This window comes from Lepidothrix coronata, unplaced genomic scaffold (genome assembly GCF_001604755.1).
Source record: "Lepidothrix coronata isolate B3197 unplaced genomic scaffold, Lepidothrix_coronata-1.0 Scaffold230, whole genome shotgun sequence".
NCBI classification, from domain to species: Eukaryota; Metazoa; Chordata; class Aves; order Passeriformes; family Pipridae; genus Lepidothrix; species Lepidothrix coronata.
In genome coordinates, this window is record NW_016690410.1 from 1,156,776 (window position 1) to 1,174,563 (window position 17,788).

The 17,788-nt window shown below is 40.0% G+C and overlaps 1 protein-coding gene across 3 annotated transcripts in view; it reads left to right on the top strand.

Moving 5' to 3' along the window:
- Positions 1 to 17,788, top strand: part of LOC108506839 (leucine-rich repeat and fibronectin type-III domain-containing protein 2-like) — a 119,880-nt gene that overhangs the window by 66,210 nt on the left and 35,882 nt on the right. For 2 of the 3 annotated variants that reach the window (XM_017834224.1, XM_017834226.1), the window contains one exon: positions 13,959 to 14,177. The exons of the other annotated variant lie outside the window; for it this stretch is intronic. The gene's annotated coding sequence lies outside the window, so the exon portion shown is untranslated. The remainder of the gene's footprint in view (positions 1 to 13,958; positions 14,178 to 17,788) is intronic. 3 annotated transcript variants of the gene reach the window in all.

The window sequence follows — 17,788 nt, forward strand, 5'->3', positions numbered from 1 at the left end:
GGAACCAAATTAATGAAACTCAGAAATTCACCTCAGCTTTCTCGGTTGCAAATCGTGCTTTAAATTTTTATGTGGAATGGTGTGATGGGTATAATGTACGATTCCATTTCAGGTAATTACATTCTCCCTGCTTAAAATTCTCACTGTAGTTTCCACTGGGAAAACGATTCTTCATTTCTCTCTCCTGCACCCCGCTGGGTAGGTACTATTGCTGTCAGAGAGAGGATTTTGTGTGTCCTCCACAAACATACATACACAAATTGTGGTGATGTTAGATTGAGCCCTGAATATTCAGCATTTTGTCCTGCCTGCAACTGAAATTGGTTGGAATTGCCTGGGTGTAGCTGAGAGCAATATTTGACCTGCAGTTTTAAAACCACAGGGGATGAAAGAGGCTGTGAAAAATCAGTGTTATATTCAGTCTTTGCATCTAGAGAACAACATTTTATCAAGAATCCAGAATCATATAATTCTTTGTCATCCCCCAGTGAAGCAGATTAATATCATTTGATGGATTGTAAAACCAGATAATCTGAGGCAGGGTGATGTGAAGCAACTTGATGGCTACTAGGCAATGTGAACAGTCATATGATAGTCAGTGTAGCCTGGGCTTCTCCAGGAGTTAACCCCCTCCCAGCTGGATTACATAGTTCTACCAAAAGTGATTTAATTGGCTGCTTTACTGGGCAGACAACCTAGAAGAACTCATACGGTCACTGCCTATTGAAAGATGTAGCAGTCAGAAACAGACTTGTCTTAAAGCTCCAAACAAAACTGGCAGCACTTTTTAACTAGGCACTGAGATAATAGGAAGACATGGCTAAAAGCCAAGTGGATACTACCTTTTGCCTTTTCTGCCAAATCCATCCACAGAGCAAGCCGTATTCTATTTCTCTCAAGGCAAGTTCCACAATTCATTTGGGTTTAAAACTCCCTAGTCACACATGGGGTTTTGTTGGGGTTTTTTGTTGGCTTGGGTTTTTTTCTTTTGGTTTTGCGGAGGGTGTGTGTGTGTGTTTATTTGCTTTGGAGAGTTTTTTGTTGGTTGTGGGTTTGTTTATTTTTTTTTGGAGGGGGTGGGTTGGGGGGTTGAGATGCTATGTTTATATCCCCAGGCAGCTGCCACACTGTGTTGTGTGCTAGAAGTCCTGGAGTCTGCTTCCTGGTGGCATGAAATGAGGCAAGAAGACACAGGTGTTCACCCTGCAGACTGTATGGCTTCATTCTTCTACATTCCTACAATTGATCGGTTTCCCCCTTTTTTTCTCTTTTTTTCTTTTTTTCCTTTTTCTTTCTTTCTTTCTTTTTTTTTTTTTATTTTTAATTCCCTTGCAAATGTTTCCTTCTCAAGATATATTTACATTTTATTCATGACTCTGTCAGGATTAATTTCAGTGCTTCACACTGCCTGTGACTCCTCATGTATAATGAATGAAGCAGCAGCTGCTGCAGCTGACAGCCTGGGCATTCCAAGGGCACATACACACCAGCATCACTGGCAACTTTTTACCAGGAAGGATCTTAATACTCCTAGCCAGGGCATGCTTCAGGAAGAATTGTGGCAGCTCTAGCAGAAGGCACTTTTCAAATTACTTTCTTGCTGTTTAACTATGTGCATTGATAACAGCAAAGACTTTGGCTCCATCACTGTCTTAAGGCTGAATGTCTGGACTTGATTACTTTGGTGAAATCCTGTGGAATTACTTAGCCATCTCATTACTATAAGAAACTAATCCTGGATGTGGAGTTGCACACAGACACAGCCTCTGTTTTTCCTTTTTCATCACACAGAATAACTTCTTTATATCATAACTCTTCAGAGGACAAGGATGCTTTTGCACTGAATACGCTCTCAGGGTGTCAGAACAATTCCTGGCTCTGACACTGATTTCTTGAGTAGCCTTGGCATTTTGCTTCCTCTTAGTGTTACATGCTCTTTGCATTCAAAATAATATTGGCTAATATTTCTGTTTCCCTCCTAGTATTTGCCTATTTAGATTAGCAGCTTCTTTAGATGAGTGTATTAGATGTTTGGATGGACCCTAACACTCTGACATCTTGATCTTGGAAATTTTTAGGTTGAGCCATAAGAGCAATTATAGTAATAAACCAATGTTTTCTGGATTCCTAATTGAATTGCTACCTCAGTCATCTACAGCACTCATTTACAGTCAAGCTAAATGAGAACTGTAGAAGTTTTTCCAACAGTTAGTGTTTTGTCTCTTTTTTAAATGCTGTAAAAATCAAGTTTGAGGTAATTTGGAAAAAGGTATTTCAGATTAATCTTTAAAAACCAGCATTTCTAGATGATCAAGTTTGCTTATGTTTCAATATTTCTAATGATGACTTTTTTAATTTTAACTCTATAAATACTCCTAACATTCGGGCTTCTTTGAAATTTTGGGGTTATAAAGCAACTTACAGCATACAAGATTTTCATCTCAGAATTGAACTCTATTTTCAAACCATGTCAGGCAAAACCTCAGATGGCATAATTCTCTTCCATCTTCACGTCCTCTTGTGAATACAGTTCACAAAGTAGGGACACAGAATCCCTTCCAGTACCATGATTAACTATTAAGTTTCTTCTGGCTAATAAAAGTCATGTCTCTTTAGAAAAAAAATCAATGTTGAGACTTATAAGAGGGCATCATTAAAATTTATTCCAAAATACCATGTAAATATTACAGTCTTAGAGAATAATTAAATATCCAATTCCAGAGAAATTGGACAGATTAGTTAGGTGAAAAACTATTCGTCCAAGGAGTAAGGTTTTGTGCTGGTTTTTGCCGACTAATTTTAACTCTGTCAATTTGATAAATGACAAGAGTTTGTTAATTTTTCACATCTGGGGAAAATGAGGCCCATATTGTGCAGATGATTTGCCATAGATTCAGTCACTGGAAAAATCCTGATCAGTACTTGGAGGAATTCTTAACTTGCAACAATGCATACAGTCCAACACACTTGGCTGGCATCAACAACCTGAAGTAAATAGTGAGGTGCCACACAGCACACAGCACATACCTTAATGGTGGATTTTGCAGAGAAAATGTCTCTGGCCCTTCACTCTGCCCACTGCTGCAGGAGAATGAAGTACCACTATGTTTGAACACGAGATATTTTCCAGCTCATTTGTTCAGTACTTTGGTAAAGCAGCTACATGCAATTACTGTGACTTCCACTATTTCTCCCTTCCCACAGTTCTTCTGTACTTGCACCTCTTTTTTTTCCTTTTTCCTTCTGCTAGCTGAAGACAACAGAAGGTAAATTTTCCCTTTCATAAAGCAAACATCTCTCCAGTCAAGAGGTTCAGATTCATTCAGATAAGCTGTCACTTATGTAATTCTACTTTACCTGTCTTTTGTACCCAAACAAATTTTGTAACCAAGACAGGCCTAAGAGAATTTGTTAAACAGAAGAATTTAGATGCTGGCAACTCAGAAGACACTACTCTTTTCTTTGCAAATGCTAGTTTTTTTGATCCAGAATGGTAATGATCAGGACACTATGCATATATGATCCCCCATGCACTGAGTTGTTCATCCTTGCCATCATCAACTGCACAGTAATTCCCTTTTGCGACCCTTAACATCCTGGCTGTGGTCTGGGCTGTACTGTTAATACATTTAACATGCAAATCCAAAAATATACCCCATTCATCTGGGTACTCTATTCTTTATTGGCTGTCATAATGGTATGTGTTGTTGCTATGCATGGTTAAATGTTGAGGGACTGCTCTGTATTTTTGTGGATGTTGCTATTTTCTATGCTGCATTTTCTGCTATAGAAACATCTAGATTCATGATTCCCAAACTTGTGAAAGCCAAGCCTTTATATCATCCTCAGGAGATAAAGCCAGTCACATATATCCTGACTCCCACAAGACACTGAAAAAAGAATTATTTTTGCATAATCTGCTTCTTGGAGCTTCACATCCCCCAGTGCAAGATACCTTTGTTTTTATTGTTTCTGCTATCTGTCAATAACCTGCCATTATAGAGAAAGTCATGAGACCCCAGTAGAGGGGTAAAAATATTCTTAGAAGTTGAGAGGGCACGAGTGTAATGTAATTCTTCAAACTTTGAAACTCTAATATAGAAAGGTCATCCTGGTGTTGAGTGCCACTGAGAAGAGGACATTCTTTGTCTTCCTTGTCCTACTGTAATTTATTCATATGTATTTATATCATAATGCCACAGGCTTTATCTTTATCTTTGGCTGTTTGATCCTAGCAGTAAGGAAATCAAATTGCTCATTTTTCTGCCATGAAAAATAATCTAAAATCTTTGGAATAATCATTATAATATTTAGACAAAATAACTTGTCAAGAGCACAGTGAATGTCTGGACTTTCCTTCCAGTACCTACCTGAGCCTGGGGAAATGCATGGCTCAACTCCTGGGGTTGTCTATGCCATTAAGCATTAAACATTACTTAGAGCAAGGAGAAGACAAGAAGGCATTGCTACTGGTCTCAGTTCTGACTCTGCTCCCATTTGCTCAGTTTGCTGTAGTGTTCAATGAAGGGCAGCTTATTCTTTTCTGCCTTTGAAACAGTGACTGCAGAAACTTGCTCACTAGTGCCATGACAATGATTGTCTTAAAATTTAGTTAAAGGGCCTGAGCAAGCCTCACATGTTGTTGGCAGGAAACCAACCAGAATGGCCTTGTGTAGTCTCATAGGTTAAAAAGTTCTTTATTATGCTTAAGTTAGCAGTAGGGATATGCTCAGTGGGTTTTCTGGGTCTAAAATCTTGGTTACAAACCAATTGAATGGTCCACGGCACATGGATTGATGATATTTTCTTAGTCCAAGTCACCAAACAATTCACAGAAAAATACCTCATTTTGATTTCACGCAGAGAAGAGTCAGAACCAAGAACAGAGACAAACAAAACTCTTCTAGTCCAAAGCCTGGTTAGGAGAAGAACCAGACAATAGGAATGCTTCTGTACACTTTACCTGAACTGTGCAAATTGACCAATGCTCTATCAAAAAGCCAAGGTGACATTTGCCTTTGGCAAATGATATCATCATTTCAAGGTTTATCTTGCAATAATATGTAAATATGAAAAATGCTGTAGCAAGGACTGTTAAGCCCCCCAGATACTTCCAAGTTAGAAATGAATTATCAGGGGCCTTTTGGGAACTGTTTGTGTCCCCATCTGAGTGAGTTTGTTGTTCTCCCTCCTTCACATTAAGGAAAGATGAAATGACATGTTCACTGATGAAAGAAAGTGCATCTCGTAGTAGTACTATTTTAAAAGTAACCTTTATTTTCAGTTTGCTAGCAATCCCTAATTTAAAATACTATATCTTAAGCAAATTTGGTTCAGCAATGCTGTGATTATTATAGTTTAGGATTTGAAAAAATGCAAGAAAAGGTTCCTGGGCATCCAGATCTAATTGTTCATCCTGTTACATTGCTAGAAAGATCCCTGGAGAGGATTTGGCTTGTGCACTCTCCCAGACAATCACTCAGGTGTGCAGGGGTCACAGGATTCTCTCAGTATGTAGCTGAGATGAATCTACTCTGTTGAAAGGATGAGGGAGCTCAGCAGTACAGATGTATACCAGTCTGTGGCTGTTCTCCTCAGTGCTAAAGAGGATACTGGCATAATTAATTTATGAGCATGAGAAGCAAAATCCCTATATCTACACACATAGCTTTCTCCCCCTTTTTTTTTCCTTTTCTCCAGGGTAGATAAGATTATTGCTGCATACAGGCTTCATCTGCTCTTACAAGATTTTAAATTCAGAATAACAAGACAGAAATCAGTGCAAGTAATCCTGATGGCCCAGTGGCAAAAGAGATCAGAGACACAGGAGGAATTTTCTTTCATTTTTCTTAAACTAGATCTTAAATCCATAATTATTGAGGATTACTTTACCTCTGAAACATCTAAACACCTGACCAATTCCCTCAAATCACCCAGTTTCTGCACAGTGATTTTCTATCCAGACCTTTAGATTCAGTAACAGTTTATCAAGTATAAGAACACTGCAGGCAATACTTCTGTGGTTAGTATTTGGAGTGCACTTGATTGCATTAATACTTGTATATGGTGTGTTACATAAGCAGAAAATGATTAAGACACATTTGTTGAACTGTAAAACTGTTGTTCTTACCAATAATAACAGCCACCATTATGCATGCAAAATGCAATCAGTTGCTGTGCTTCAGAGTGTCAGCTGATTGCTTCTGCTGCTGAAGGTATGGAGGGGAGGGTCAGAAAGCAATTCTTTGTCCTTAAGTATTACCCTAATTTAAGGGTTGAAGAAAGGTGTATGCAATGATCAGCTGGTCTTACAGAGAGTGGCAAACACTGCTCAGATCCAGATTAGGTTTGCCTTGGTGTTTTGTCTGGGTCATTAGAACCCATAAGGACTCTCTTTTCTCTTTGTGCTTGCTGTGCCATGAAGGATCTTCCAGAAAACTGGAATTGCCTCTGAAAGGCCAGTCTGATGTTACCGCATTCACCATTATCCTCTGTGCTCGACCCACGAGCCAATTGCTCACCCATGACATGGTGTGTTTATCCAGCTGTGCACTGGACATTCTGCCCAGAAGGATCCTGTGAGAGATAGTATCAAAAGCTTTACTGAAATACAAAAAGATTACATCAACTGGCTTCCCTTGATCGGCTAGGTGGGTTACTTTGTCATGAAAGGAAATCAGTTTTGATAAGCAGGACTTTCCTCTCAGGAAGCCGTGCTGGCTGTGACCAATGACTGCATTGCCTTTCAAGTGTTTTTCAATACTTCCTAGAATAATCTTCTCCATAACTTTTCCAGGCGCTGAAGTGAGACTGACAGGCCTGTAGTTTCTTCTCTTCCTGAAAACTGGAGCTTCTTGCTCTTCCTGAAAACTGGAGCAATGTTTACCAACTTCCAGTCAGCTGGGATCTCTCTGGATTCCCACAACCATTAGAAAATCATCAAGAGAGATTTTGCGATGACATCAGCTAACTCTTTGAGAATTCTTGGATGAATCCCATCAGGTCCCATATCCTAAGTGTGTAGAGCCCTTTCCAAATCTTCGTTTGCAAAGCCTAGCCATGATGATGATGATGACTCTTCCTATAAGAGTAACCCCTATCAGGCAGGTCCACATGCCCATCCTGCTACCCACCTGCTTCTCCAGGACTTGTCCAAGCCAACCACCAAGGCAGGACAGTCAGCATTTTTATTTCTCTGTGGACCATGAAGATAGTCACAGTCCTACTTTCACACACTAGCACCAAGCAAGCTTCTGCAGCCTAACTCCAACTCTGTGCCAGAAAAAGAGGGAGCAGATTAAGGCCAAGCAACTGTCTGTGAGTGATTAGAAGCAAATGGGATTTGGCAAACACCGAGTTGGCAGGAGGCATTAGAGAGCAGCGCTTCATCAGTGGGTTCCCCATGGTGCTTTGAAGGGTCATTGTGTGTACTGGCGGGATTCTCATGTTTTCTTGCTTCCTCTGTCCCAGAGGCATTTTGTGGAAGAAGATTATTCTCTGCCACATAATCACTTCACCCCTCCCTCTCCCCACAGCACACCCTTCCTTCACAGGTTTGTTTATCATGCCAAGCCTTGATACAGGGTTTTGCTATGCTGTTTCTCCTCTGCCCTCCTTTCTCTCCTTACACAAATTTTTGTTGCAGAAGCAGAGCCTCAAGAGATTTTTGATCAGTGAAATACTCAGGGCTTCATGAATTGCTTCTGCATTTAATAGGATGCTAGGAAGGAATTGAGTGAATGCTAATGGAGTGCTGGAGGAGGAGGTGCTGCTTCAGGTTTATCCTCACAGACATCTTAGGCACTGACAGGGAAAGTCTATAATTCATTACTGTGATAGCGACACCTTCCTTTACTGAAAAAAACACGTAGATGCTCGGGAAACCATGGAGTCTGGGGTGGTTCAGCATTTTCTGGCCATTTTCTTCACACTGTAACTGATGTAAGCAAATTCCTCTTGCTGCCTAGGCAAGGGTGTTTGTCATATTGGGGCTGTATGGTGCATCTGGAGACTATCAGACCAGACATAAAACCAGGGATTTGAACTCCCCCTAAATTGCTCTATTCCATGCATCTTAGGAGTTAGAAATGTCTAAAGGTATAAACTCAGTCAGAAAAAATATATTAGCATGGGAGCTTGGGTGAAATTTGAGTAATTTGTTTCTGAGGTTTATTGAATTATTGATGGTTGTGGTTGTTAACATTAGCAGAGATAAAGTTTTCACTGGAGAGTGAGATAAGGGTCAATGAGAGGAATTACATGTATGGGAGGAAAAAATAAAAACAACAAACCACATTCAGGCTGTGGGATGGGTATTCATCAGGCTAGAGTAGAAGAGAAGAATGGGACATCATTAAATGAAGTTTGATTTCAAAAGGCTGAAATAGCTTCAAGAAGGCAACAGGATTTTGCTGCAATGGGGAATGTAGTTCCTCCAGAAAGAAATACAGGCCACCATAGAGTCATGTGTATTTCAGTCTGCAAGCATATCATGCAGGTGTGGTATGGTCCCCATAGCAATCAACTGAAAGGTTTCTATAGCTGTGATGGAGCTCCCCAGATTCCTCCTCGATCCCCTGAAGCCTGGCTTTGCTGACTGAGGCTGTCCTGCGTCAGGATGTTGGAGGTGGAGTTGTGCATACCTGACCTGACTGCTACATACATTTGTATTACTGTTCCTCTATGATGAAAGTGAATAAGTTATCCATGGATGTGGGTGTGAAAATGCACTTAACTGCTAACAAAATTCCAGGGTTTGTCAATCAATGTTTGAGGAGTTTATCTTGTTCATACATTAAACTGTCTGGTGAATTATCTGAGTCCAGTTTTGCATGCTTCAGCTGCAGATGGCAAACACATTGAGCAAATTCCTAATGAACTGATTACTCAGCTTAGCATTTAAACTGCCACATTTAACATTCTTCAACCCTCATAAACGTATTGAACTACTAAAAGGATTATGGCTGCCGGGTTTGCTGTGCCATTCCTATAAATTAACCTAGGAATTTAATCAAAGATATGACCAGAAACAAGAATAACAGGAGAATGTGCTGACATGATAAATATTTAAGTCAGAGAAAAAAAAAGTCGTACTGAGAGTTAATTTTCAAGAAGATTTGCTGTAAGCAAATGTAAAGGACACAGGTGTAATATTTCACAAAAATACATGTGCAAAGTTATACCCTGTGTCAGGCCATTTTTAGCAATCATTTTCATATTTTCAAATTTCCAAAGTCATCATTGAGGGGAAAACTGGTGGGGTATTTGAAATCAACAGTAAAAGTTTCACGGACTTGTGTATTTCAAACCTTACTATTGATGTTTACACCTATAGAAAAAAAGGATTGATCAATTTCCATCAATTGAAATCTCCTGCACAAAACCAAAATTTATCTACAGTTATAAAGGCAACACCTTCCACGGGCGACTGTGTTTTCACAGGAATTGAGGACACACAGTTGTCCCTTTTAGATAATGAGATTTTTCCCATATTGAGGCAGGACATTCCTGATTTTAAGTGGTTCCAGGACTTGATATGACTCAGGTCTGTACAGAAAATCGGCTCAAACTCTGTTTGCTGGGAGCAAAACACAAAGTGATTAATCTGCGTTGTGTGCGTAGATAGCTGCATAGGTGGGGCACATTTCTACTTCACAGAGTGCTGAGGACCACAAGCTGGCTCATAAGGACCATTGAATAGCCACTAGGAGATGCAGAAGATCAGAAAAGAAAAATAAGCCAAGGCCACATAGGAGATTGATTGGTTTGCTGATTTATGAAAATAGCTGCATCTCATCAAATTTACAGATGCTTCATGGCATCTAGGGAGGGGGGAAACATTTTCTTTTGTAAGGAGGACACAGGTATTAGTGGAGACATATTAGTCCAAACTATCTGAAAGAAGGAATGGCCATATGAAAATGTCCTTATTTGTCAATTGCTAAGGGAGATACACTGCAGCAATTACACGTCATGCTCACTCAATAAAAAGACTTCAGTTGTGATCATGACTGCTAACACAACTCAAAGACAGCTGTGAAAAGATTTCTGTAGACCCTAGTGAACTTCAGCAAAGACTGATGTTTCTGCTTTATGACCTCTGGATACCACAAGGAAATTTTTCTTTCTGCCAAGTGACTTTCACTCTGTAGTTGAGGGAAGGAATATTTTTCTCTTGTATTTCTTTTTTTTTGGTTCATGGCTGTTAAAGAGGGTCTCCTCACACTCTGGACGTCAGGACTGTGATCAAAGCTGAAAAGGTATCGTAAATATGTTTCCTGATCTCTAAAATGTCAGGACTACATCTCCACAAACTATTTGTATAACCCAGTAAAGGTGTATTTAGGTATACTTTTCTCTCCCTTCTGGAGCTCTGTTGTCTTCCACCTTAGGTGATACATCACTAGATTTTACCAAAGAGAAGAATAGGGGTTGAATAGTATAGAAAAGGACCTAACTGTACCCTTCAATTCCCCACTAGGTGCCATAACTATCTGCCTCAAATCCAATTCACGCTATCATCCTCCATTACTCTCCTTTTTCCCTTTAAGACATGAGTTATGGCAATGAAAATTAATTGTTATAGGCATCTCTTAATTTTTGGAACACTTTGCTTTCAGTTTATCCCCTTACAGTTTATATAAATTTGTTGTTTGAGGGTACAGATTCATTGGTTTTAGTTGTAGACAGAAGATGTCAGCACTTCTAGAAACAGAATCACCAAATGCCATGTTGAATGATCAGAAAATGTTAAAACTACCATGAGCACTCACAGAAATCTTTGTCAGGTAAGTTGCTGAACAGCACCTAAGAACTCATTGGCACAGACATAACTTGGACACAGGCATCCAGAACATTATTTACCTCTTCAAAACTAGGTAAGCACACAGAGTCTTTCTGATGCTTGTGCTCTTTCACAGAAGGTTACCGGGAAAGATATGTAACTCACAGTGCTGTTGTCCACCAAATTAGAAGCTCTTCTGTAAGAAGACTTCATCATGGCAAATCCCATTTATATCCCATGATAAAGTGGTTTTCCTGTTAGCAACTGGTATAATGAAGAGATTTTTTTTTCACATATTGTTTCTTCTTCATTGCCTTTGCCATCCCACCTCCCCTTCTAATGTTCTTGTCTCCATACATGTATATTTTTGTGAGCAAAAGGCAGGATGCTCTTTGGACATTAAAACTCTAAAAAGCATTCACAAGACCTAGTGAACTGAATCTTAGCCTAGGTACAAAATTTCTTTGTGAAAGGTTTTATTTGTGAAAGAGTTAATATGAATTAAATACTAATTTCTCTGTTTGTGTCCGTTAGAACTTATTTGAAACTTAATGAAGATTAGAGAGTTAACAGATGCTTCACTGGTATTTATTGTACCTGTTCCTTTCAATCCATAATGCATAAATTGTGGAAAATAAATGGAAATTAATCAAAGTTATAAATATGGGTCTGCAAAAGAAGTTGTTTTGTTTGATAAAATGGGCCCTGTGCCTGACAGACATTGATCATGAACTCCCTGCTTTGTGTGGCATTCTTGTCAGAAGATAACTATAATCAGGGAACTGCATGAAGTTTATCAGGTGGTTGCACAAACTGGCTAAATGACTAGTTATAGATGTTACTGGCTCTGCTCTTGAGCCATTTCCTCTGGAAAGCTCCTTCCTGCAAAGTACGATTATTTCTTATTTCTACAGTGTTATACACACCATTAATCTTCCTTTTCATCCTAGTTATTGCTGTCACCTCTTTTCATAGCCAGAAGGGACTTAGAACTGCCAAACAAGAAAACTCCTGTCCCGTAATCTGCTGACAATACAACATATCTGCTTCCAGCAGGGAAGCTTCAGAGGCTGTGATCCCTTATGGACATCAACTGAGGAAGAACATTAAGAGTAAAAAATTCCCTCCTAACTCATCAGATAGGAAGGTGTAGAAGAAACAAAAATTCGTACAGATATAAGTAGCCACTGTCTGTAGTGGAAGTAGTTCCTTGCATATTGAGTTGCGGGGTACATTTTCAACCTTGCCTCATGGATTCAGAGATTTATTTGAAGTTTCCAAGAGATGTCAAGAATTGGTCAAAAAGTTGTGAGAGCCTGGGGTGGGTGGCAGAAGGTGGAAGCTTTCACCCAGCCTCTAACTATACTTTTAATTTCTCCAAATACTCCCAACAGAGAGAGAAGATTCATTAATATGGCATGACTGAAAAGCAATAATCTGGGAGGCAAAAATAGTAGTATCATGCTGTATGGTGTAAAATGTTGGCTAAAAGTAGGTAGTGTAGAGACCAATATAAAGTACTCTAAGTCTGGCCAGGAAATACAGCTGTTGAAGGAAGCAGAAAATGAGATGCATCTTGTTTGATACAATTCAGAAAAGTGTACAGGGGTCAAAAGTCACAGCCAGTCCCATCAAAGGGAAGCTGTCAATGTGATCTGGAGCAGAAAGTAGCATTTCAGTGTATTTAAACTGAAAGGCATTTTCTCTACTCTTGGCATAAATTATTTCACTGTCCAATGTCCTGCATATGTGTGTGTTGATCCAGCTTCTGAAATGTGAATTGTCTTCCAGGGGTTTATGTGCATCTGTGGTTACTGAGAGTAGCTGCTGCTGACTAATTTAGGCAGTTTGATTAGATGCAATGCACTCCAAGAGGTTGCCAAGGTTTCAGTAGAGAAGACATAGGCGCAAAATCAGCATCTTAGTAGCTGTTACATTGATCCATGTTTTCTTGAAGAAACAATGCAATTTAACCTTGCTGGCTGTTTGCTTATCACAAAAAACTGCAACATGACAGCAACAATATTCCTGTGATTAATTTTAGATAACATATCTGTAATTATATTTTAAGTGTTTTTCTTCTCTTCCTTTATTTTTTTTTGCTTTTCTATGTGTGCACCATCTCCCTTCCATCTGAGAGCACAGCTGATGACAGCTCAGTGATACCTTACCAATGTACTAGGAAGTGTCACAGTTGAAAAGGCAAAATGTATTTTTCCATGTGCTTGGTCTAAAACCACTCTGTACTGTATAAATTTCCTATGCTTAATACACCTGCCTCTTGTCAAAAGCTAGCAAAAGGTAGAAATATGCTTGCTCTCTACAAAAGGGAATGTTTTGCTTGAATGAATGCTAATCAAATGATTAAATTCAGGCCAAGTTTCTCTTCAATGCTTCAGTAGAGTATTATGGCCCAGTTACAGGGGATTACTAATCAACAGGTTTTGGATGAAAATCAAGCAACTGAAGACCTCTTTTGACTAATGATCATTAGGCATTATATTGCTAATTATGACCAATGGGATTGTATATTTAGAAATCCCTTCCATACTAAAGCATGCCACATATATTGTTTTGGCAATTTAATGCAGACAGGTAAACTAAGACCTGGAAAACTTCCATGTGTTCCTGAAAAACAAGTTTTGCTTTTAATCTAGACAAGAGCTTAGTTAGGCTGTGATACACATAGTGACACATCAAAGGATTTAGGATGGTCTTGTCGCTCCGTACAGAGAAATCGCCTACAAAGATGGTGAGACTAACTCTGGCCTGGGAACAATGCCGCTGGGCTATCACAGTGTTTTATTTGGCCAAATAATCGTATAAACCCAGGAGCATTAGCCTATGCAAAACACTATGTTACCCTTGTTCTTGAGCCTGAGCTTGACTGTTTCTCAATGACATTGCAGCATCACATCCATAAACATAGCTGAAGGGCTTAAAAGACCCTGTAGGGCCAACAGACACTCTTTTTGAAAGCCACTTATTGAAATTACATTCATCATCTTAACTTTAAAAAAATTTAAAGGTCTAAAAATACTTGATTAAAAAGGCAAATGGATCATGTATGCTTTATAAACACCATGTCAGCCAATCCAAGTAGTAAAATTCCCAAACAAGTCATATGGGACAAAGCCTGTGATATTTCACTGAATCTCAGTCCCTCCTTTCACAGGACTGTCTGTGGACCTCTCCCAGCACTAACAGCAGTCAGCATGGACTTGGTGTGACCTTGGTGACAGAAGACTAGAAAATGAGAAAAATCTGTTTCTTTCCTGGAAATGGAGAGAGCGATTGAGAAATTATTCGTGTTTCTTCCTATACATGTATTATGAGGCATCAACTGCCACTCAGGTTCAGAATAAACTAATAGAGCTCCTTCTTCAGCTTTCAGGTAAGGTGTGGCGCTCCTTGCCACTGGGCTATTAAATACTAACCACATCTTTTGTCTCAGAAAGTTCATAAATTACAAAGTCTTGGGTCTTCTGAGAATATTCTAAAGAAATATTGATAAATGCTTGCTCTGTTCCTCCCTAAACGTTTTGGCCACTATAAGATACTGAAAATGGATGAGGTGGTTCTTTCATCTGTACCTTTCATCTAAAGCAGGATACAAGGTCTAGCTCTCATATGTCCATTAGCTCCTGTGATATTCAGTTTGCCATTTGGCATAGCACTGTTCAGGTAAAATCTTAGGCTGCCCAAAACAGTCAGTTTTTAAAATGATCTCCTGTCATTATTGTTTTCTGATATAGGTGATGTAAACTATGCTGCTGGTGTTATGGAAAAGTTTTTTATTCATGTTCTTATCTCTAGGGTAAAATAGTAGTTTAGAGTGTTAGACTAGGAGATTGTAAATCTAGGTATTACTTTCAGATATGTTACTGGTTTCTTATACAGCTCCAAGAAATATACTTCTCTGTGCTTTTTCATCTGTAAAATGCTGTTGATGGCAGAGCTCTGTGAAACTATTTGACCATATTAAAATGGAAAGCACTGTTTGATAGCTTAGAGCTTGTTATTATCACTGTGCAGAATTCAGGCCCAGCAAAATCAAAGCATCATGTCAAAGCATCATGCCTGCTGTCCTCACTTATATAACTTCATAAACTCTGGAGCATTTTCATCTGATGGAATCAAGTTAGGAAAGATGAACCTTCTGTATCTCTTTGGCATTCTGGATCAAAACACCAACTGGTACAGCTGGAAATCACAGCAAGGCTTGTTGATTTTGTTCCTGTTGTATATTATCATAATTCAATTATTGTCACCCAGGGTCTGTAAGCCAATTAAGTCAACCACAAAATCACAGAATTGCTGGGGTTGGAAGGCACCTCTGGAGATCATCTAGTCCAACCCCTCTGCCAAGGCAGGATCACCTGGAGCAGGTTACACAGGAATGCATCCAGGTAGGTTTTGAATGTCTCCAGAGAAGGAAACTCCATGACCTACCTGGGCAACCTGTTCCAGTGCTCTGCCACCCACAATGCAAAGAAATTCTTCTTCGTGTTGAGGTGGAACTTCTTATGTTTTAGTTTATGTCCATTGCTCCTTGTCCTGTCACTGGACAGCACTGAAAAGAGTCTGGCACCATCCTCTTGGCACCCACCTTTGAGATATTTATATGCATTAATGAGATCCCCTCTGTGTTCTCTAGACTAAACAGGCCCAGCTTCTGCAATCTGTCCTCATAAGAGAGATGCTTCAGACTGTTCATCATCTTTGTGGCCCTCTCCAGTAGCTCCTTGTCTTTCTTGTACTGAGGAGCCAAGAACCGAATACAGTAATCCATATGTGGCCTCACTAGGGCTGAGTAGAGGTGCAAGATCATCTTCTTCAACCCCTCGGCCACACTCTTCCTGATGCACCTCAGGATACCATTGGCCTTCCTGGTTGCAAGGGCACGCTGTCAGACCATAGTCAGCTTGTCATCCACCAAGACAGGTCCTTTTCAGCAGAATTGCTCTCTAGTAGGTCAGCCCTAAACCTAAACTGGTACATGGGGTTATTCTCCCCAGGTGCATGACTCTGCACCTGCCCTTGTTGAACCTCCTCAGGTTTCTCTCCAACCAGCTCTCCAGCCTATTAAGGTCCCACTGCATGGCAGCACAGCCTTCAGGTGTATAAGCCACTCCCCCCCGGTTTATATCATCAGCAAACTTGCTGAGGACACACTCTATCCCTTCGTCCAGGTCACTGATAAACAAGTTGAATAAGACTGGACCCAGTATTGATCCCTGGGGAACACCACTGACAACAGGCCTCCAACTGGATTCTACTCCATTAATCACAACCCTCTGAGTTCTGCTATTCATCCAGTTCTTGTTCCACCTCATTGTCCGTTCATCTAACCCGCATTTCCTGAGCTTGCCTATGAGGACCTTATGGGAGACAGTCTCAAATGCTTTGCCAAAGTCGAGGTACACAACATCCACTGTGTGTAATGAGCCTTTTTGTCCCTCCAACAAATATTAGGGTGGTTGAAGTTCCCCAGGAGAAAAAGGGCTTGTGACCACAAGGCTATTCCAGCTGCCTATAGAAAGCCTCATCAACTTCCTCCTCCTGATTAGGTGGCCTTTAATACACACCCACAAGAGTTTCACCCATACTAGCCAATAAGTTCTCAACTTTTTTGTCTGTCTAACATAAAGAGCAACTCCACCACCTTACCTCCCTTACCTGTCCTTTCGAAAAAGTACACAGTCATCCATAACAATGTTCCAGTCATGTGAGCTTTCACACTTCTAATTCTTCTTGTTTATTCCCCATGCTGTGTGGCATTTGTGTACAGGCACTTCAGAGTGGTAATTAAGCACCCAGGTTTCCTAGAAGGGGCATAAGAGGATTCACCATAACCATAAACAGCCTTGATGTTGGTAGCCCCATGATTCTCAAGTTGAGAGGCAGCTAAGGAATGTCTGTAGGTGCACTTGTTGGTCTGGCTTACTTCCCAGGGGGAAACAAGGGCAACAGCATTGCCACTTTGGACCCCACCCCTTGAGGCCAAATCAAAACAACCAGCCAAAAAGGGAAAGCTGGTCTTCACCTCTGTATCTGCCTGGCAGCCTGACTTCCTCTGCCCATACAGGCAACACTGCAGCTGCAAGTCCCCAAGGCTTTCCTCCCTCTCACTCACTGCAAGGAGTTGTCTCTTGTATTTTCTGTAACTTCCAGGCATCTCTGCTCCATTCTTTCCATAGAAATAGTTTCTATTTGTAGTGTCACTACGCTATTGGGCCAATGAGGCTATTTAATGAGCAGATAATCTTATTCCTTCATAAGGAAAAATTGCTCAGCATTACAGTTTATCCACAAAGCAAACAGATTGTCAAATAAAATAGCATATTATGCCCTAAATAATTAAATAACCACAGAGATATTTGTCATTCTGCTATTCAGCAGACTGGTGTCAGCTGAGAAAGCAGATATCTTATTGCAAATGATGTTGGCTTCTCTTTCAAAGTGCAGTTATAGAAGGAAAGCAATTGTCAAAATGACAAAGTGGGGTTCCATATTTTTTCTCTCTGTGACTTCCTGAGCAAATTTGTTTCATTTATACAGTTACACAGTGATTTTTCTAACTACCAGCACTGCTACCTCAGACTTAGAAAATTGCACCAGGATTCCTCTGTTTCTCTTGTGCCACTACCAGAGAAGGTAGCTCAATCAACATTTAGCTGACAGGTTTGTTGATGAACAAAGCAGAATAGGATTTTGCTCTCTTCTCATAACAATAGTGGCTCGTATAGCTGAGCATATTGCTTTTTTTTTTTTGGTCATCTCTGTGCCAGCAGCAGTGGAAGATAGGAGTGGTAGAAGGAATATGGTGCTTCTTCCATAATAATGCACAGTATTGCTTCAATGAATAAAAAGCAAGTTTTCAGCTGAAATGGCAGAGATATTTATTTGGCTCATTGTACAGTAAACAGATAAACTGGACAACTGTGCATGTTTGGAATTTAATGCAAGAAGATGCTGTTCCAAATACACTGTTGAGTATTTAAA